The following is a 23657-nucleotide window of genomic DNA, read 5'->3' as shown; positions in this document are numbered from 1 at the left end:
CTCTACGACAAGAATGCTTTAATCAGAAAACTGTCAATTATCCAAGAGAAAGATTATAAAACAGGAACTAGTCTTGTTTTAAGGGAATTGCATTATCTAAAATGGAAAGATGATGAGCATCTTAAGCATCTACGTACCCAAAGATGGGTGCAAAAGGGAGGAGATCGCGGAGATCAGAAAGCCACTGGGGGCTTAACAGGTTAAAAAGATTTGTTTAGGGATAGTAATCACTGTAAGGTGTTGGCTTGCAGCCAGAAGGGTTTGTCTGAATCCCTGAACTCTACTTGAGGTGTTGAATGAGCACTGTCTTAACATGTTGATCCGCTGAGTCATTCTGGGTCATTGCATATTATTTCACTGTGGTTTTCTTAAGAATGAAAACATTCAGTGGCCCTTCGTGCCCTGTAGATGGGGGCTTTTTCATTCTGGAAAAGATTGCTTAAGATGGAGACTGATGCCTGGATCCTATCACTGCTGCACAATCTAAGCAGGAAACTGTTGAAGTTCAGTTTTCCATTTGTTTTTGTTGTGATAAAATATGTTTTTTCTAGCACAGAAAGGAAATGACAAGTTTTCGAGTCTTCGTGTAAAATATAATGAAGCTGCTGTCACTACACTGTTTCTGCTTTGAGTTGGTGAAACTTTTCCCAGAGATGGTTGACACAGCCCTTTTTCTAGGGCAAACGTTAACTGAGGCCTGTGAGCTTACACCCAAAACATACCAGACTTGCTGGTCTATTTAAGTGGCACATGTGTGATGTTTAGTCATCATATTTGTAGGGAGTGATGAGCTCAGAGCCTTGACACCAAACTCTTAATAGTAATCCACAGCTGTCATGAATCATTCTAAATGTGAGTTGTCTGACTGAAACGTCAAAAAATAATAAACACATAAGTTAGTGGGAATAAACATGATCAAAGCTAAAATGTAATAAATTTTAAACTTAAAAGTTGAAGCAAATTGTTTCTGTTTACCTTTTAACCCTCAACCATGAAGTCTGTACAGCTCACACATAAAAAAAGTTTTTTACATGACCTTTGAACAAAGATTGAACTGGCTTTAAGAAGGAGACTTCATTGATGTGACAAAACTTCAATTTGTCAGCAGCAGTTAGTTATCAACATAAATGCACAGGTTTTTAGGTGTTATCAGCTATGCAGTCCTGTGAAAAACTAACTTCTTTTTCTTCTATAAGAATTAGGAAGATGAGTAGCAGCCAGGTGCTGCTAATCAAATGCAGGAAATGCAATCATCTGTGGGTTAACAAACCATCGCAATCTTAGACGTGGCAGCAAGTTCATCCCAAAATGCAATGCTCAGAAAAACTATGACAAACATAAGAGCTGCATCTCAGACTCCACAGACCTCAATTAGGATGTTAAATCTTAAAGCTCATGAGAGCACAAATAGAAAAAACCTAAACAAATATGATCTTAATATCTGACTGTATTGCACATTAGGACATTTGACGAAACCCAAACATGGAATAAACACCTCATGTGCAAATGCAGTGGTGGAAAGGTGATTTAGCTGACTTTGCAGCTACAGGACCTGATTACCTTGCAGTCATTGATTTGACCATGAACTTCTCCATATACCAAAGTATTCTAGAGTCAAAACTGACAACTAAAGCTTCTCTGAAACTGGGTCATGCAACAGGACAACGGTCCCAAGCACAGCAGCAAATCTACAAAAAAACGGCTCAAAAGGGAAATAGTCCAGACCTCAAACTGACTGAGATGCTGTGAGTTGACTGTACATGAACAAATGTCTGCAAGCTTCAATGAACTGAAGCACTATTGTGAAGAAGAGTGGCCCAAAATTCATCCACAGTGACGCGAGACTGATAAAGTCATACAGTAAACAATCACTTGTATTTGCTAAAGGTGCTTCTACAAGCCATTGAATGGTGAGGTGTACTTAGTTTATCACAGGACTGCAGAGTACTGTGACATGACCTGAGACATTTCTTTGAATGCAAAAGACTTTGGTGATAATGGAGCTGTTAGAACTAACAAACCAACAGACAAAGATGTTGTTGTCCAGAATTTCTGTTTTAGCCAGGTGTTAAACTGAGTACATGTTGTCTCTATGTTTTGAAATCTGTAAATTGACTCAACACACTAAATTCATTTACATTTCAGATTTAATTTTAGTTTCAAACCTTATCATCAATGGAAGCCACTTGGTTTGTTTCCTTTCTACTATGAAATAATGTGTGTGACCTGTAATGAATATCCCTGTTGGGAAAAAATAGACTAAATAAGAATATAAAGTATCATCAGACAATGACAACCTCAGTTTCTCATTTTTATCAACTAATCCAATGAAGGAAATCAACCAATAGGACTGTTACAGTTTATGAAACCTGCCTTTTTTGACTTTATCCTTTTTCTCCTGCAAATGAGGTCAAGTAAGTTGTTGATTCTAGTCTTAAATATTTAATGTAACCTGTTATTTTGTCTAAGATTATTCCACTGGTGCAATGTGAACATGCCTGGACAAGTTGGAGGTTTAAAGACAGCACAATGATGGTATCAGTGTTCTGGAGGGTTTGTGTATATGTTACTGGTTTTCAGTAAAACTAGTGATAAGAAGCACAAAGCTGTCTTTTATTTTATCAGCCAGATAAAATAAAAAGAGTCTGGAAGTCTGCTTTATCAGTGATTAGCAGCAGATAAGGGCATGTGAACTTGTCTGAGCATAAAAATCACATGATCACTTTAACCCAAATGTCATGCCCGCAGCTTACCTGTGGCTTAGTCTGAAGCAGCTGCTGCATCCTGCAGAAGTCACCTAACCCTCTCTAGAGGTCACTGTTTCTGAGATTTGCTTGTAACTCAAATGTGAAAGTGCGTTTTTTCCTTTTGTATTGTTGTAAACTGAAAATATTTAGTTACTGATCCTTTGCATTTAGACTAAGCATCAAATAGGTTTAACTTGTGAATTACAAAAAAAGAAGAAAAAGGTTTTCTTTGGGGTCTTTACTAAAATAAATACTTTTTTTGGAGACAGGAAAAGATGACATGTATCTGGCATGACTCATACTGAAAACCTTTCCTCCTTTAATTGTAGGAAAAGGAGAGTAACCAATAAGAACAAAGAGGTTCTTTTAGAAAAGCCGAGCACAGAGTAGTCACCCTGGATTATTGCAAAGCAGCACGTGGTCTCAAAGCAGTGACGATTAACCCCTCAACATACACTTTCTTGCATTTTTATCCTGGTATTATATGTTCTTGGCATTGCTTTGGTTGCTCTTTGTTGGATCTAGTATTTTTTAATAAAACACAAACTATTAACTTGTATGGTGTAACGTCTAAATTGTATTTTAAAGGTCAAATTATTTTTGGATCGAAAGGAATTTAAATCTTCTGAACTGTAAGGTTTAAATTGATTGTTTGTAACATTATTTTCTCCTCACAGATCCATGTGTGTTTATATTATTTATGCTTGCTCTGTAGTTTCCTGTAAGGTAACGTATGTAATGTGGGATTGCAACATTTCTGAAGAGTTGTGTATATATATATCTATTGAAATAGATATATATATATATCTATGACATGCTTTGTTTGTCCTTCAAACAAAGCATGTCATAGATATCTCCTGTTATCAGATTGCTTGTTTATGATATATGTTTGTATAAGATGTTATTTAAGACATGGCATTCCAGTCATGTTTCCCACGTGAAGAAGTTTGGCTGGAATTCAAGGCTGTGTTTACGCATTCGAACATTCATTAATTGGAGAAACGGTTACTCACTATTAGTATTTTGTTCTAAAATGAAAGTGGAATCATTTCAGGGTCTGGGGAAATATTTTTCCTTCATCATCATTTCCTTCATCGTGTCTCTTTCTACCTCTCGCTCCGTCTGTTATGTTAGAAAGACTAACGTGTTTCTTTATCTGAGCTGGCTCAATGAAAGCATCCTCCTATTCTTTTCACATTTTAAATGGTCCCTGTGTGCTCACTATAATGAATCCTTCCCTGGTCTCTGATCAGGTCCCTGGTAATTTTAAGGATTCAGTCATTCAGCCACTTTTTAAAAACTCTAAGATCGACCCGTCTCTTCTTGGCAGTTCTACAGGGTGGGCCATTTATATGGATACACCGTAATAAAATGGGAATGGTTGGTGATATTAAAGTCCTGTTTATGGCACATTAGTATATGTGAGGGGGCAAACTCCTCAAGATGGGTGGTGACCATGGCGGCCATTTAGAAGTCGGCCATCTTGGATACAACTTTTGTTTTTTCAATAGGAAGAGGGCCATGTGACACATCAAACTTATTGGTAATGTCACAAGAAAAACAATGGTGTGCTTGGTTTCAACGTAACTTTATTCTTTCATGAGTTACTTACAAGTTTCTCTTTGTTCACAGCCATCGACATGTCGAAGAGGTTAACACGTGAGGAGCGGATCGAAATTGTGTTGATATCTGGTGAACGCAGTAACCAGGTCATTGCAGCAGATTTCAATGCAAGACACCCTACGAGACCACCCATCTCCCATGCTACAGTTAGCAAACTGCTTGCTAAGTTTCGTGAAACTGGTTCAGTGTTGGATTTGCCAAAATATGGACGCAAGCAAACTGTCACTAATGAAGAAACATCAGTGGCTGTCCTAGCTTCATTCAGCAAGAGCCCACAGCGTAGCACTCGCCGCATGTCACTGGAGAGTGGCATTAGTCGAACATCCCTTCGGCGGATATTAGCTACTCACAAATGGCACCCTTACAAACTCCAGCTACTGCAGCATCTCAACGAGGATGACCCAGATCGGCGCACAGAATTTGCAGAATGGGCAAAACAAAAATTGGAACAGGACCCTCAGTTCACGCAGAAGATTTTGTTCAGTGATGAGGCAAACTTTTATGTGAATGGTGAAGTTAACAAACAAAACCACCGCTATTGGTCTGACACTAACCCACATTGGATGGATCCCTCCAAGACTGTTGAAACAACAAAAGTGATGGTTTGGTGTGGTATATGGGGTACAACGATAGTGTATCCATTCTTCATCAATGGTAACCTCAAGGCCACTGGATATTTGAAATTGCTACATGATGATGTGTTTCCCTCTTTATGCACTGAAGCTGGCACGTTCCCTGAGTTTTTCCAGCAAGATGGTGCACCACCACATTATGGGTGCCAGGTCCGAGCATTCCTAGATGAACAGTTTCCTGGAAAGTGGATTGGTCATCGTGGGCCAGTTGAATGGCCCCCAAGGTCTCCTACGAGATGTGCAGCACCTGAAACTACGGATACTGGATGCCTGTGCTGGCATTTCTCCTGCGGTGTTGCTATCAGTGTGTGAAGAGTGGGAGAAGAGGGTTGCATTGACAATCCAACACAATGGGCAGCACATTGAACACATTTTATAAGTGGTCACCAGATATCAACACAATTTCGATCCGCTCCTCACGTGTTAACTTCTTCGACATGTCAATGACTGTGAACAAAGAGAAACTTGTAAATAACTCATGAAAGAATAAAGTTACGTTGAAACCAAGCACACCATTGTTTTTCTTGTGACATTACCAATAAGTTTGATGTGTCACATGGCCCTCTTCCTATTGAAAAAACAAAAGTTGTATCCAAGATGGCCGACTTCTAAATGGCCGCCATGGTCACCACCCATCTTGAGGAGTTTGCCCCCTCACATATACTAATGTGCCATAAACAGGACTTTAATATCACCAACCATTCCCATGTTATTACGGTGTATCCATATAAATGGCCCACCCTGTAGATCCATCTCAAAATTATTCCTAAATAGCGCTCATTCCACTTTATCCCTTTGTCTTAGAGTCTCCAGCAACATCTTGATTGTACTGTTTCTGTTATATCTGCTGGCTTTTGAGTGATAAGAAACATAAACATTTTGAGAACATATAAAGACCTTTATTATCACTACTATGCAGATGACATCTACGTTATATATCTCCCTTAAGCCACAATGTGTTTCTAGACTTAAAGGTTGGCTGGCTGCCAGTTTTCTCCAACTTAGCGAAGCTCATGGAAACTCCAGGTCTCCTTACCACTAAATTACTTTACTAAAAGTTCTATGTGTAGGTTTAGACTCAGTCTTCACTTTGAATGCTTGTGTTAAATCTCTGGCTTGCTGTTGTTTTTATGACTAATAGAGATATCATCGTGTCGCGCCTTTATTTCATCACATCTGGGTTATTGATTCATTTTTCATTTGTCTTAGCAAAGCTTCATTGAGACATATTTTCTGTGAGACTTCTCACTGAGTCTTCTAAGCACCTAAAGGTCACTGACGCTCCACATTAACTACAAGATCCACTTTAAGATTTCAGATTTGCCTTTTAGAGCCCTGCATGAAAGAGCACTACTGTACAACACTTAAAATTTACATCCCCAGCAGAGGTCATGTGACCAGGGCACAAGCACAGAGCACAAGACTGAGAACTAGGAGGCTGAGCTTTTATAGTAGCAGAAACTCTGAAATCTGTGGACTCCATGATCTGTTTTTAAAAAGCGCCTAAAACTACACTTAAGTGCGAAGCACTTTGTGGTATTTATCTTCAAAGGTGCTGTAAATATGTCTTATCTGAAACATTTTGGCACAATAAACTTTTGTTCTCGGAGGGATTTCTGCTTTTTTATTCACTGATGTGTTTAATAGAAATGAGTTCACCATCGTTTGGGATTTGGATCTAATGTATTACCGACAGATATCTTAATAGATAAACATGGTGCTGCTTTGTTAGAGGTGGTAATCTAAGAAACAGTTAAAGCACATCTGTCCTTTTTATTTATTTATTCTTGCACATTTACAGTAAACTAGCCTTTGCGCCACGGGGAGGGGTTTCCACATTGACGGTGACGTGACGTCACCAGCCAGGGCTTTCCTCCATGACGTCAGGGGGCGGTGGGGCGGCAACCAGAGAGCGCGAGGCGACGCGGAGCGAGCTGCGGAGATTAGAGTTTTTGCGCTGCGCTCCCGGAGCGCAGGAAAATCAGAGTCCGCCGTCACCTGCCAGGAGACCCCCGCCGAGCCCGAGAAGAGAGACAGAGGCTGGCAAGGTAACGGAGGACGGTTTACACCCAGACTGTAGATCAGCGAGCCAAGCACAGGAGCACCGAAGCGGCCGCCGCATCGCTCCCCAGCCTCTCCTGTGGAAGAAATCCGGTCCTGAGCAGGGTGAGTGTCCGGTGATGAACCCTCTGCTGCATGAGCTGCTTAACAGACATGTCACGGATTTAAATGTGTCTCTTTATATTTGAATGTATGAGATAAATAAAACAAAATTGGCCGTAGAGGAGTAGATCTGTTTGCCACTAAAATAACTGTTTTCTGAATGGTCATTCAAAAAGCCTGATAGTCACAGGTGAGCTCAAAGCAAACCATCCACGTTTTTATTAGAGAGCGGAAAAATCTCAGTCATGTAGGATGTTTAAATACAGCGAGGACAAGCCCAGCTGCTGCAGTGTAACCCTAAACTATAGAAGCAGAATGTCCAAGTCATCCTGAGAGTTAAAATGCTGCCCTGGCTTTGCCTTTAAAACACATTCCTGTCTGTTCTGCCACTCCCCGGTCACTCTGCTCTAAGGACACTGTGTATTTTCCATAAAAGATGGGAAAAAAATACATTAAACATGACTGTGAAAAGGAAGCTGGCAGCAGAAGCCTTACAAGATAATAAAACGCAGTGTTAGAGGAGGTGTTACAGAAGCTTAGAGCTCCTCAAACACTCCTCACAGGAATATGAATATTTATGTTTTGGGGGCTTTTACTTCTGTTTCAGGCCAGATTTTCTGAACCGCCGGGGTGTGGTGACCATCACCAGCACCCCAGTGTAGTGTTTTCTGAAACGCTCAAACTAAAAGCAGCACAACAAAATACAAGCGAGCCAGCACGAACCGGTGCCTTCGCAGATGTTATGAATCAGATAAGGAGTTGAAATGAGTTGTAAATAATGACATGGTGCAGTTATGATGTTGGGATGAGAGCTTAGGCTTAATGAGGCGTTCCCGTTTGTGTCACGTTACCATATAGTTATTTGACATCCTTGTAAATAGTGTTTAAAGGCTTAAAGAAAAACTCTTTAACTGCCATACTGGTCTTGGTGAATGACACATCAAATAGTAGATTTGCTTAGATTAACAGATTGTGATGGTGTTTCTTTTTTTTTTCAAGTCACCCCTTAAATAACCAATACTAATATTTATCTTTTTATGACTGGAGTACAGGTGAGTCAGCATGATGAGTTTGTTTTGATTCTTTGAATGTGGCATAGACGTGACACAGTCAGTAAATCTGTCTGTCTGGTTTTCGTAAAGTAGGCCTGTTATCAGTGTTGACCAGGCCTTTTACTAAACAGGACCTATTTCCAGCACATTGTTTTTATTCTCAGTGTGTATGATCCACATGTCAAAATTATTTTCATGTAATATGCAGCCTTTGTGCTTCACCTCAATCCATCATCTGCCTTTAAGACAACTTTCTTGTGATTGGCTAGCCCTTGTAAACAGAAGGTTTTACCAGCAGGTGGGTGGAGCTGCTGGGATGATAAACTGAGCATTTAAAGCAGTTTGAAGCCTGAGCTTTTGGCTCACAGGGATCAGTTGTACTCTTTTCATGTCTGTTATGCAACGGAATATTTATAACACACAATAAGGAAAAGCATAAAAACAAAGAGGATGCATAAAGTCAATTAATAGTCAATTATTACTTCTCCCAGAGAATGGCCAGTGCTGTTTTGTTTTAAGGTCACATTTTGAATACCTTTCCCCATCCTAGAAAAAGGCAATATAGCCAGGATTTTTTTTAATCCTTATGTTATATCAGATTAATTTTATCAGTTAACCAAAAAAAGGGCCAAATATCAGTTAATATCATTTAATAACAGGTTTATTACCAGTGAACCTGTAAAATAAATAGCAGGAGAAAATGCCAAAAAAAAAACATGTTTGACATAGTTTGAGGCCACTAGAGTGTGCTGACAAATGTATTTTTTCTTCTGTAAAACATTTTAAACTCAGTCTAATTGTTTTTAAAATTTCAAAGATCTGTATTGACCTCGAGAAGCACACTGTCTCTCTGTTCTCTCTGTGTTTGCGTGGGCTTTCTCCAGGATCTCACATGTAGAGTCCATCAAAAAAAAGTACATGGGTAGTGTAGCCGAGTGCTGTTTTTAACTGTGGTTGTGGATAAGTGGAACTGGGCTGTTATAATGTTATTTAATGGACTGGACCAATGTGCCAAATGTAATCTATGTTTAATAGGATCAGTAGAATGGAGTCGAATCCAAAGCACCTGATTAGTGCAGCACTAAAAACACAGAGATGTAAAATAGTACTTTGAGCACATCTGTTTAAGGAACTGTGTTTAAATTTTAATCTCAAATGTCTCAGTCTTCAGCTTGTTAGCTTTAAATGTTTTGTTTACCAAATCTATTTGCATACTGAGCTGCCTGGAAGCATCTCCAGAGACGTTTTACAGGACAGGTGCAGCTGTAAAAAAAAAATCAAAAACATTATTAAAACATTTAACAGTCTTAAAATATTCACTGAAAAAGCCTTTCAAAGCAATAGATAATGAATATGGTGTCATCTGAACCAAACTGCATTAAGCACAGCATATTTTACAAAAGAAGTGAGGTTAAAAAGTGTTACAAGTGACTATATTTGGAGTATGTGGTAGAGGATTACCTCATCCACAGGAGTTTCAAGTTTCCGTGCGATTACGAGTTTCAGGTTACAGACAATAGCCGGGAACTACACCCTCAGATGGACTGTGTGCGCGTGTGTGTGCTGTTGTTTCCTCTCTGAAACCTGAATCCACTCATTCAGTTTACTACTACTGCCGCTCGCCCCGTCCCTCGCTGTGCGTTCCTCAGTTTGTGTGTTATGAGGAGGTATATAGGAGCTCAGAGGTTTGCTCTCAGTCACTGCAGCGGCTCTCGGCCTGACATTAAACATTCAACAACTCAGCAGTATGGCTCCTGAATGCTCCTCTAATTATAGAAGCTCCCAGCCTGATTCTCTCTACCTCCACCTTCCACTGCATCGCTCTGGACTCTCAGTGTACTTTATGTGTGTGCGTGTATGTGGGAGAGGTGTTAATGAGAGTCAGTGGGAGAGAGAGAAAACTCAAACTCTCCATTTGTGTACCCATCTGCCTCCCCTGCTTGAATCCCTTAAGAATATCATTTTATGTGTTTCCAAATAGATAGATAGATATTAGTCACTAAGTCAGTATTTGTGGTAACTTTATCGAGCAGGGCAAATTCTTCGTTAGTCATTTCTTATAAATTGCAGTTATTACTCATCACTAGAGCTGATTTCTGTTCTTTGCCTGTCGACTGATTTATAGAAAATATCCAGTGTTAGTGTGAAGTAGAGCCGAAGTCAGTCAGCTAGGTAGTAAATTTGTCCATGAAGAGAATCTCAGTGGCAAATATTTTAAAAGTGATCAAATCAAAATGCAAAAATTTAAAGGCCAAACAATCAATCGCTTAATTTGTACATTTTACTGCAGATAAAGAGAAAATCATTGTTACTATAGCCCTTAAAGCACTATAGGTCACATTTTCTAACACGTTGTGGAAGCACAAGCTGGGTTTTGTTGTTTTAAAAAAAAGTGCGTATAAGAGGTGGAAACTGTGAGATTTTTGCCACTGACCCAATTTTTTCGTTCCTTTCTGAAGGTGTGAAATAAAGAGAGGAGAATATTTAAATCAAGCACACAAAAAGATTTACTAACGTTTACAACTTACTGCAAATTGTGCCGATATTTAATGCCAACAAAGCAGCGCAGCTTCTGAAACTCACCTGTAAAACTAACCTATGAGTGCTACTGGGAGACTGTGCTCACACACCTTGGCATTAGTCTGGTTGCAAAGATCCAAAACAGATAAAACCACAAACTACAATTTAAAAAAAGAGTGAGAGGTAACTAAAACACTACTATGTACTCACAAAACTAACAAAAATAAAATGTAGTTTTATTTTTTGTCATATAGGGTGAATAGTCAACCATTCCAAGCGCAAATCTTTTTGTGGCAGGAATATCTACATGAAGTGTTTTATTTCTATTGTATTGCCTAATCTGAGCTTCAGAAATCTTACCACCCACTTTGCAAATAAAACTAAAACAAAGACTAAAAACTGAGCAAAACTAAACTGAAACTACCCACACTGGAAAGTAACTCAAACATAAATATAAGACATAAAACTAATGATAAACTAAGTAACTCTGATTTCCAACACTCTTGGTTCGTATTTCACAACATTGGTCCTTCTGGCTCTGTTTTGGTCTCCACCACCTCCTGAGAGAATGGGTAGCAGTGTGGCTGCTAGCTAGTTTGCTAGCCAGTTACAACTAAAGTCAAACTAAAACAGTGACTCTGAAGGCTTCAGATCCAAAACAGTAGCTAAAAAGAAGCTAAAACACCAGCTTTAAATATTCAGATTTACTGTACAGTCGTAACCTTAAAACCATATCTAAACATTTAACCACAAAGAATAATAAACCGAGTGGCTATTAAAATGAATCTCATGCCTGGTTGCTCTCATTATCAGGTTATGTCTGCACCAAAGTCCCAAACTGATGCCTAACGTTAATTATCAAATGTATGACACTAATAGTTCCTGAAACAAATTATTCTGCATCTTCAGTAATCAGTAACAGGCCTTAGAGACGGATGGATAGAAAGATTAGAGGCACAGAGTGAATGCAGCAGCAGTAAAGTGCTGATATGGAAAGTGGCCAACAGCGTTGTCCAGTTCCAGAGAAAAAGGGAGTGGGAACAGTATAAATAGATAGCACAGCTTCATGCGGGTGATTCAAATATTTTATTCTATTCAAATTCATTTCACAGGGCGTTAAGGAAGCTCAAGTTTTTAATCTGCTTCTTGTTGTGGTGCCATGTGAATAGATGACCTTTGAAATTTACCTGAAGCTCTCTTCATTAATCAGACTTTCTGTTATTCACGGGATACCGAGTTTGTCATCTGTTTTAAGATGTTTCCTGTCTTTGTGTTTGAGAGTTCTGACTTTCTGTGTTGTTCCAAAATTCAATAAAAATATCAGTCATTAAAAAAGAAAGCAACAAGCTTAGGGTGAGCCAAATTTGACAAGCTGTTTGTAAATGTTCTCAGGGGAGAGGCTTATATAAACACACACACGTGTACACACACACACACACACATGCGCACACTCTGATAGTATGCAGGTCTTGTGTGTGTGCTCGTTTCCAAGGAAGAGGCTGTACAAGCAGCATTTCCACAGAATATTATCCATTATCAGCACCATCGCCCAGCTCATTCTGCTTGGTGTAGAATAAATAAAACTGATATAAAGATCATGTGATCGTCATCAGAAAATGCTTTTTAAAGAAATGTGACAGCGACTTAATCTCTCTGCAGACCTTTTTGCACTTAAAACCCTTACAGTAAAACTAGGTGTTTAAAGTAAGCGCTCATTTTCTTTTGAACGCAACTTAAATGAAAGCAAAACGGTTTCATTTTTTTTCAGCCCACGCTGAAAAAAATTGCCAGCTAATCTTATCAGCACTCAATCTCTTTCAGATGTATCCGTTTGCTGAGGTGTGGTTGATTGTGAAATAAAAGTATGATTAGTGATACTGTCTTAAAGTTGAACTTAAATAAAATTAACAGTGTGAAATAATCACTAAATGTGACAGTAGTGAATTTATTGGTGTTAAAATTTTAATACATTTTTAAATGATATTCAGTTTTATGGAGCATTATTTTGCACTATATAGAAAGCCAAAACATGCTAGAATTTTAAAAGCAAGACTGTCTAGTTCCAGATCCTTTAGGTTTAAGGATGATTTTCTTGTTAACAGTTAAAGAGGGCAGGATGGTGGTTAGCACTGTTGCCTCGCAGCAAGAAGGTCCTGAGTTTAAATTCAGGGTCTTTCTGTGTAGTGGCAATGTTCTCTCTGGGTACTCCGGCTTCCTCCCACAGTCCAAAGACATGCAGGTAGTGGGGTTAGGTTAATTGGAAACTCTAAATTGCCCATAGGTGTGAATGTGAGTGCAAATGGTTGTCTGTGTCTATGTGTTAGCCCTGCGACAGACTAGCAACCTGTCCAGGATGGACCCTGCCTCTTGCCCCAAGACAGCTGGGATAGTCTCCATCTTCAACACCGCTGTGTTGGCTTTTTATGTCAGAAGTGACTGCTGGTATGCTTGGTTAACAAGCTACATTTATAGTCTCTTATAGTTCAACACACAAACAACGTACTAGAATTTCACGCAGGAAAACCTGAACCCCAACTTCTTAGAGAGGCTGAACCAAACTGTAGTGCTTTAATTGCTTAAAGACAAAAAAAAGAGACCATCCATATGGCCCAAAACCAGTTTATGTACCGGAGTGTAAACACGCTTTAATGCTGTAAAGTTGGCCATGTTAGCATGGGAATCTTGGGGACAGCCTCCAGGGCCCACAGGGGGACTACAGTTTTTGGCACTTCCGTGTTGGCTTCGTTTTTTAGCCCTGGAGGCTGCCAGCCCTGATATACATACCAAAAGTGGAACAAGATAAATTTCTTGGCATGACTTCCATGAAGTAAAACAGTAATGACCCATATAAGTCAGTTTATATCACGTAACCTTTATATCTTTTGTATGTAGTTATATTTCTAAACTATCACGATTAAGTTAATGGATTTGTGCAAAAAGGTTTTACGGATTTATCTCGGCCACCTCGTGGTCATGGTTGCTCTGCCCCGTGATATTTTTGTTCACGTGCCCAACAATTTCCATCTCCTTAATACATCCAGATCTTCACCTCAGTGAGGCAAACTTCTATTCGCTGATGAAGACATCATTCTCTTCTTCTACAGGTGTTTTAACTGGAATTTTATGAGACACTTTTATAGTTGTGAATGACAGGAAGCTCCTAATGAAAAAGAAATGGTTGGCATTTAAAACATCAACCAGGAATCACTTAGTCGTTACCAAAACTAGTTCTTGTATTTCCCATGGAGACCGTCCTCCTGCAAGTCGCAGGTGTGAATACTTGTTTGACGCTCATTGGGAACAACAGGTAGTGGCCGTTGTGAATAATTATAAAGAAATGATTTGTGCAATGAGGCAGTACAGCGGAAAGAGGTTGAGTATAACCAGATGGCTGTGATTCAGCAGTAAAGTATGGGGTCGTTATTATTATAACCCTGATGAGCAGCCATGATATCTAATCGTGCTAACCGTGCTCCGAAGAAGCAGCCTTGGCTGATCGACTGTGACGGTGTTTTTTGCTTGACCTCTTCTTGTGAAGGAACATTTAGACATTAGTCATGTATGGAGGTCCACGAGTGCCAAAATGAATTAAATAAATACATCTTTAATGATTTAATATTGACTATAAAATGTCTTAAATGAAATTCATTATTTACCAGTTTTATTAATTAATAACACATTGAATTAATTTTTTAATGATGTATTTCTTTCATTTGTTTTGGCCCTCATGGCCCTCCACAGTGGTATGCATGTGCTGCTACTATGGAGGTCTAAACTTTTAAAGTGTTTTGTTTTTTCGACATCGGGGCTTTGCAGTTGATCTCTCACTCGCTCATTCGCCCATACACCTGTGCAGCTGACATGCAAAGTGCTGTCTTACCAGTACCCTGGGAAATTGAATGTGAAGCGGGACCCGAGATGGCCCCGTGCAAAGCATTAATAACAATAAAGGTCAAACTGTGCATAACAACAGAACAATGACCACTTTACTGCCAAGTTCATCTGAAACAATAAATAATGGGTCACATGCTTTTATTAGCTGCATTCTTCGAAGACACTGATGAAGACGTAAGTTCCTCCTAGAAGTTCTGGCACAAGTTCACAGAAATTCAGCGTTGTGCTGCAGTTGCTCTGCAAAAACACACAGAGGCATTTTTACAACAGGGTCAGCTAGCCTATTAGCTGATTGATTCTAATTAGCTGTCTTCTCTGAAGACACACAGGCACACACACATCGTGCATTATTAGCTGCTGGTTGAGAAGGGGGACCACCTGTTCGGCTCCTGGCCCCCCGCCCTCAGATTAGCAGGGCTTTACTCGGTATCACTACAAACAGGATAACAGCCTGAGCCGAGCTGTTTGCTCTCTGCGGACTTTCTCGTGTTGGAGCAATGTCATCAGTCGGTTTAGACCGCAGCCTTTTAGCTGACGCTTTTATCCGAACTGATAAGATGCCTTCGAATGCTGAGCGCAACAACAGGATAATCAGTTTAGGCTGATTTGATGTGTTTCGTGAAAGACTGGAAAGAAATGTTAAGTGGCGTTTGCTTTATTGAGGTTGTGCTTGGTGGCATATTAAATCTGCCGCATGTGTGTGTTTATATATTTTGTGAAGTCACATTTGGGTTGCAGTTGAGAGATTGGAATCTGGGAGAGCAGGAGGAAAACATCCATCAAAGGTCAAAGGAGGGGCTGCCATAAGATCGCCCCTATATAACAATTTTTAATCCATAGAGGATGAAACTCCCTCTGTTGCTCAGGCAGATCTGCAGCTGCACAAGAGGAATGTGCCAATGAGAAAAAGGAAGATCAGAGTCAAAGCAGCCTGACATTTTTCTCTGGAATCAGCAAAGACAATAAACTTCAGTCAAGTTCTTAGGAATGGGAGGGTTTAGGCACTTAGTGCTGTTAAATAATACGTTTGGCTGAAACCCAGAGTGGAGGAGAGATGTGTCTTGTAAACACAAAAGGCTGCAGCCTGTCACGCCATTACCTAGAAAGCTCTGCGGTTCTGTTTGCAGTAAGGTAATTTATATAATAATGGAGGGTTTTTTAATACTACTTTACATAGATTCAAATTAATATTTTGCTTCATCACCATTGTTGTTTGTGTAGATATTAATTTACTGGCCATGCTCAGACCATTACTTACCTTAGGGCTGTATAGAAACTCTTTTTTTTCCCCACATAACAAATAAACATGGGATGAATAGTTGGCTTTTTCCCCATGCATGCATGCGGTAGTACACCACTAGGACTCATTTAAACTAAGTGGGGTTTTTTCGAAGCTAATTTTGTATTGTTGATAAAGCTCATGTGTTTGATATTATAATGAGCTTCAGGAGATTGCAAGCTAATGCTCTCCCAGCACCGGACCCAATCCCAGATAAATGGGGAGTTGCATCAGGGAGGGCATCCGGCATAAAATCTGTGCCAAATCAAACAAGCAGATCCATCCACTGTGGCGAAGCCTTGGGAGCTAAGAGAGCAGCTGAAGGTTATTATAGTTAAAGTTTTTTTAGTGATACAACAGCAGGCTAATAGTTTATTTGGATTTTTAAAAAAGTAAATTGTTGTCTGAAAATGTGTGCACAACATGTTCTAAATGGGAACACTTCCCCAATCATGTAATACAAGTCCTTTATGTACATAGCTCCCTAATTTTATCTGTGTTTGCCCCTGGTTGTAGATTAAACTACAGAAACCACAAAAAGTATAATTAGTTTCAGTTTCAGCCACTTCATCTATTATGTGTTATCATTTTTAATAGATAAAGAGCTAGTGGTGTGTTATTATCACATATCGTATCAGATTTTTCCACAGTGACTTCATTAAACGCGAATCTGTGAGATGTTCATGTATGTTCACCTCACTTTCGTGTGCGTTTGTGTGTGTACGTGTGTGTTGTAGCGTGAATCCTGTGCAGACAATGACGAGGCAGGCGGCGAGTCGTGTTATATAACAGCAATTAGTTCTCACAGCTGCACACCTGTAGCGCACAGCTGATTACTCCGAACTGCATGTTGGTGTGAATGTTCGTGTGCGTGTCGTGTGTGTGTGTGTGTGTGTGTGTGTGTGTGTGTGTGTGTGTGTGTGTGTGTGTGTGTGTGTGTCCAATCATTCTTCATCATGGCCCCTAATGTGGAGTAACCTGCTAACAGGGCCCACGCTAGCTGAATCATTTCAGTCTTACAAACTCTTGTTAGATATTTATTTGTCCTGCTTGTCTTATTTAACAGGTTTAAGTGGCTTGATTCGTTTTATTTTTTGAAGAAAATTGTTTCTTTTTCGCTATTTCCTTCCATGTTGCATACTGGGCTTGCACTAATGGTGAGTTAGCTGGAAAATGTCCATCCCAAAGTTCCCTCTGCACCGTTTCATCAAGAGTCAAAAAGATGAATAGAAATATATTCAGTAAAAGGCAACAAGTCAAGTCAGAGCAGGTAAAATAAACTTTATTGTACCTTAGGGGAAAATTGTCCTAGGATTATTGCCAAAGTATATTGAGTTAGATGTCATAAAAAAAGAAGGAAGATCACAGGGACACCTGAATATTAAACATCAAATCATTGTTATACACGCAAGTAGAACTCAAACCTGGATTTTACTTCTAACTATACTTAAACCCAGTTGAACTTGGGTAAAAATGTGTTTTTGTGTGAACGTATGTTCCTGTAGGATGGGTGTGGCGAGTATGTGCTCTGAGCTGCAGCAGTTTAGGCAGTTCATGCCCTGCAGGGAGAAACTGGAGGATCCCAAAGTGCTGAGGCGTAGATTCACCGTCTAAGACAGAACATTGTGTCTGCGAGGTGCTGAGGACGGATTACCTGCAGATCGCTCCGGCCTCACTCTATCTGTCTGTTTGTCTCTCGCTCTGATTCAGGAAACCGAGTCCAGAATTAGGCCGTGAGGACTCATTGTGGCGGTTTAGGAACTTGGACTTTTATAGTTTTATTGTCTCGTAAGCTACATGATTAAGAGTTCCACTAGTGGCCTTTACAGGCTGCAGTTATTATTACATCATGTTGAATTAAATGAAGAACACGTGGATGATTTTTCCTTTTAGTTAATCCACGAGATCTGGAAGCTACAGGAGACACCGTGGAGTCAACGAGGTTAATGCCAAGCTGCCTGCTGGGACACTCTGGATCTAAATTAAGAGCATAGCTTACATGTCCACGTTAAATTATCGATATATGGGTGTGTTTTATTCCGCATATGCTGACTTTGCAAAGCCTACAACATCTGGGTTGATGTTCTGATGGAATAAAAATGTGGAATGACAAATTTTGAAAAAATCCACATTAATATGTTTGACACCAAGAGGAATCATTAGTATGCTCTGAATTTTTGAAATCTCACATTATGAAACATTTGTGTCACATTAAGCACTAAAGTGAGTTTATCAGAATATTCAAAGGATTTGAATCCTTCTTACGTTTTAAGACTTTCCTGTATACCTCTCCGTTTTTTCTTTAGACCTTTCATAGTGCTGAATACTCGAAGAACACATGTCCAAAGTTAGAAACAATCCCCATCATCATAATTATTATTATTATTGTTGTTATTTTGTTCCTTGGCTCAGTATGTTGTCATAGAGTGAAGGATATCGCTAATATGGGCATCCTGGCTGTGAGCACAGAAGCCCCGCCCACCTGTTGTTACAACCTTGAGCTTGTGACAGCCAATTAGATTAAAGTAAACTACAACTGGGAAGGTGAACTGAGGGGCCCAAAGGCCCAGTATAAGATGAATAAAGGTTATTTTAATTTGTGAGTCAGAGAAAGCTTTTCTGTTAGAGTCCAAGATTGAAAATATGGTGTTCTAAATTAGTATAATGTTTCCTCTTTATGAACGCGGTTGTCAACACAGATTGTCATCAAAACCATATCGGCAGCAGAAAGTTAATCAACATTAAACAAAGATGTTACACTGCTGTAACTGTGCAGTAGTTATCGAAGCCTGGAGTCTGCCTCCACAAACAAATTGCTTTAGTATAATCTGCATGTATGTTTATCATCAGGATGTATGTTCAAATGTTTGGGTTGTGATAATAAAATAAGAATAAACGCTCACAAACACATATGTGATGCATTGATTCAGCTATCTTTGTGTTAGTAAATCTAATGTGCAGTATGTCAGCATACCAGTTTTGTTATCAGCATTAGGATTTTTGCACTCTGAAACTCAAAACTGAGCCAGAGCACATAGAAAACTCTCTGGAATTGTTCATGCAGAAGGACATTTGAATCTAGTTGTTGCAGTACAGAAAAAGTCCTCCGGGGACCACGAACAGCTTCATGGGAATTTGGCCAGTAGCTGTCAAAACCTTAATTTGGACAAAAATGTGGGACAGATGGAGAGACGAACAGGCGAGCAGGAGAAATAAATATCATTCTACAAAGCAGCGGGCTTTGGCAGTCGCAAAAATGCAGCCCACCGGGCAGGTAATTGCATTCACCTGACTGTCCTGGCAAAGATGAAAAGCAGCACCGCTGCTTGTCATGAGAATCGAGTTTGAGAACTGGTGCTATAAAACAAAAGTGCACTGTGGGAATGACCCTCGCTGTCAGGTGGCTTGGCTGCAGTTAGGATGCATGATAGTTATAATAATAATTTCCACAGAAGTCCAAAGTGAAAAGAAAAAGTTTAGTTCTTTTTTTTTCAGATGAAACAGTTACTTAACCTCATGTTTTTGAAGCTTTGATGATTAAAGCAGGGCAGAGAAATATTATTACAGGCACGTAGATCCTGGAAGGCTGCATGTTAAAGCAGCCTGCAGTGTGTGTGTGTGTGTGTGTGTGTGTGTGTGTGCTGAATTGAGCAGCAGTGGAGTAGGAGGACAAGTGTAGAACAAAGTGCGTGTGAGCCTGTTGATAACAAATCAAGTCCAGATTGTGAAGTTCTCAGGCTGTTCAGGCCCATCTGCCAAAGCACGACACGAACGCTGCACACACACACACACACACACACACACACACACACACACACACACACACGCACACACACACACACACATTTGCTTGGCTATCTCTGTGAGGACATTCAATTATTCCAACACCCCTTACCTTTGAGTTAACCATAACATCGAAGCACGTCACCTTTACCCCATCATCATCTAACAAAGCTTTCAAGGACCAAACCAACCAGATCTGTAGATGCTCACATCATCTAAAAACTTAACACTGATAAAATTCCCACTAATAAAAACTGCATTTTATTGTTTTTATTTTGTTTTATTCAAATACTTCATTTGCTAAAGAGGTTAAAAAAATACATGACAAATTAGAAATGCAGAGTTGTCGTGACTCCAGATACCAAGTTTGATAAATAATTAGTGAAATGTGTGCATCCATTAAAACAGTGCGTTCTCACAACATCCCCAATTATAACTTTATTGGCTCATAATGTCAACGAAATTGGATGGTAGCAGTGCAAAACAAACCAATTAAACCAGTGACAATGATGAAGAACACAAAATGAGTGCTTTAAAGAAGTAAATAGAAAGAAATCAACATTTCAAACAGAAACTGGCTGTTTTTTTAGTAGGAGTCCACCTATTGAAAGAAATGCACCACCTGGCTTCAGCCTGACTCTGAAGCCAGGTGGGGAATGCTGGGAATGATGTTCGCTGTTAGCTCTGTGTGTCTGACGCTGCAGATACTCTGTCCGTGGACTCATTTCTGTTAATGCCATGGGTGTTTTTCAGATTAGTTCCTCATTCATTTTTTTGTTTGCGCAGATCTTTTTTCCACACTGACTCATCATCGGTTTGTGTCGTCATTCAAAGGAGCTGCATATTGATTTTCACGTAATGGTTAAATTAGTGTGTATTAGTAAGTAGTCTTTTTGCTCAATTATAGCAAAATAACCGACACGATTATAATCATTATTTTCTAATTCTGTAATTGTTTAACACAATTACAGAATTAGAAGAAAAGGAGTACTGTTTTGTTAAGTGTAACTGTAAATAACCAAATACATGGTGCCTCAAAGCACTGCAAACACACACACAAATACACTTTCTGTTTCTTTAAATGCTATTTAACTTTCACACACACTCAGTCACTCTAATGGATGCATTGGGGGCAGATTGGGGTTTAGTAACTTTCCCAAAGACTTATCGACAAGACCGATCATAACTCCAACCTGCCAACTGGTTCACACCCGACTCTACCATCTGTGCCAAAACAATGAAGTAATAATGCATTAGTGGGAAGTGATTTAGGGGAGCAACAAGTGATCACTTTATCTCAATTATCCTGTTTTAATAATCTGTGGAAGCCAAAATTGTGTGAAATTAAAATGAGAATAAATGCACATTCCTCAGCCTCTAATATGTAACTGTGTCGCCTAATAGAATATTATAAACTGAAAATGTTATAATTATAGATTTGATAGTATAAGTTGTGCCTGCCTGCTGGGGGGAGGGCACGAAAACCATGCAGGCTCGTAAGCAGAGACTTTGCATAAAAAATGCAACAAGTGCACACGCACCCCAGGCAGCAATCTTTTACAGGAACGAGCGCTGCGTTGCGGTGTCTCCAGCCATCCGTGTCCACGTCCGCATTAGAGGATAATCTAGGCGTTACTTTACAAACAAACAGCGTGTTTGTAAAGTAAACAGCGCATTGTTCTTTCTTCGTACCTCTCAACAGAATCATTTTCTCGCTGTTTGAATGTTGCATTTTATTGCGGTTATCGTGTTGTTTTAAGGCAGCGCGCTCCCCTAATGTATGTTTATAGAGGCAGGAGGTGTGTTTGAAATCTTTATAACTTACATGCAAATTTTGAAGTGGTTTGTTTAGGAAGGAATTTTCTGATTGCCCATTTTAAAAATCTTGGAGACGAGTCTTCAGTTAGAGATAATTCAGCAAAGAAGCAAATAGATAAAGAGATTTGACACAAGATGAAGAAATCTTTGATGTTTCCTCCTTTGAGAGGTGAAACAATCTTTATCAGTTCTGGAGAATCTCCTAAAAAAAAAAGGAAAAGAAAGGAAAACCAGATAGTGGGTGTCTGTGCGTTCTCATCAAAAACATCTGATAATGATGACAGCATCACCGAGCAGGCACATGATAAAACTTTAACCAGTTTGATTCCAGTTCCAGCAGCCCTGATCACTGGGCCAAATGGGAATCCTGCATTGGAGGATGAAAACACACATTTAGAGTAAAAAAAACAGCGTGTGAAGCTCAGGCTGCCGCAGAGGAGAGGGCTCTTACACGCAGAGCTGCTGGGGGTGTATATTTAGAAACTGCTGGCTTTTTATACACATCTCCACAAAGACCCAGTTTGACCCAGAGAAGATGGCGAGTGATGAGCCGCTGTGCTCGCTTTCAGCGGATATGTGTTTTTGTTAGCACACTGTGTGTAGGTATGTGTTAAAAATGCACATAAAAGTTTAATGATGTACTTTGATAGTAGATATCCTCCTTTGGTTTTGGTTTCTGACTACGGCTCAGAAGTATTTTCTTCCTCTTCCTGCAGCTTGCAGTTTGTTAGAATTTGGTTTTTGAGGTAATTTTTCTGGCCTGATATTTTCCTATTTAGTGGAAACTGTGGCCGAACGTGTGTGCTTCTTGTTGCATTGTTTCTTCCTTTGATAAAACAACAGTGCGTGACATTTAGGCTTTTGTAGTGATTGCTGTCAGATTGATTGGTGCTGACAGGCGAGGCCGGTTCAGATCATATCAGATTAAACCAGAAATTGGTTTCCTCACCTGTTTCTTCATGTGGACATGGAGGTTTACTTTGTCCACAATAAAGCTGACCAGACTTTATTTTTCATTTCTTGGAAAAATGTCTGAGGAGTGTTTTTCTTCAGTGTTCGAGAGAATCACAGTGAATCATCAGATTGGCTGTGGAACTGAAAGTTACTGTGAGGTTATGGTTTCGTTGATAATGAATGCATTTGCTGCAGAGAAGGCTTAAAATAGCTCCAATGTCCAAACATACTGAAGGAAATCAAATGAATCCCTCATATGCACTTTGAAACCGACCTTTTCTTTCCTTTTCCATTACCATGTAAGTTTTTTTTCTTTATAGTTCATGCTTTGAACTATAAAGCTCTGCAGACATTTACCGGTTTGATAACTTCATAGCTGGTTTCTCATTTCTATGAAAACTGCAAATGTTTTATTCCTTGTTTGTTATTCAAAAAACTCCCACCATGACAGTTTACATTTGACTTTCTCAGTTATTTACCGTTAAACACCTGTATTTTTTACATATTTTAGTACTGGATTTGAACAAGGACACTCATTGACCTTAACCTATCTTATAGTACCGTTTTATTTCCCTAAATATAAAACCAGTATAACAGCTGCAGTAACAGGTTATGAGGAAGTCATCTAAATAAATAAAACCGTGTTTTAGCACCACTGTATCCACTCTGTGACTGAATGAATGTGCACTGCAAATTTGTAGAAACATTGAATATTTAAAAGGTTTTCAACTCTTGTAACGCTTAAGCATTTATACCATAATTATCAGTTATTTCATCACTTTTATTACATGTATGTGGACATTTTTATAAAAGCGTGGCATACATGTGACCTCCAACTCTCTGTTAACAGTTTACTCTTGGAGTCAGTTTTTTTTTTACCTACACTTAACTTGGAAACAGAGATTCAGGATCTCTTTTCCTAAAGTGTCCTGAGCCAGAATAAGAGAGCTAGGAAGCTGATTGGTTGATGCTCCGAGCTGTTGGTCAGACTGTCTGACTATAGAAGTTTCTTTTCAAGAAAAAATATGTAAGAGGTTTGCAAAACTGCGGAGGTTCACCTTCAGTCTGCGTCGGTCATGCGTGTCAGTATCTGTTTACCTCAAAAGTCCACACCACGTCTAATACCGATCATTAACATTTGATCAGTTTTGAATATATAATGTAACTACTAAACATCAGAATTGTTTATATC

At 39.4% G+C, this 23657-nt stretch overlaps 1 protein-coding gene across 1 annotated transcript in view; it reads left to right on the top strand.

Moving 5' to 3' along the window:
* Positions 1-6906: 6906 nt before the first annotated feature.
* The window catches only part of rnf19b (ring finger protein 19B), a 42391-nt gene continuing 25640 nt past the window's right edge, over positions 6907-23657 (top strand). Inside the window, exon 1 of the mRNA XM_065470416.1 lies at positions 6907-7168. The gene's annotated coding sequence lies outside the window, so the exon portion shown is untranslated. The remainder of the gene's footprint in view (positions 7169-23657) is intronic.

Source organism: Pelmatolapia mariae, linkage group LG22 (assembly GCF_036321145.2).
Source record: "Pelmatolapia mariae isolate MD_Pm_ZW linkage group LG22, Pm_UMD_F_2, whole genome shotgun sequence".
NCBI classification, from domain to species: domain Eukaryota; kingdom Metazoa; phylum Chordata; class Actinopteri; order Cichliformes; family Cichlidae; genus Pelmatolapia; species Pelmatolapia mariae.
This window is presented reverse-complemented; position numbering and strand designations above follow the sequence as displayed.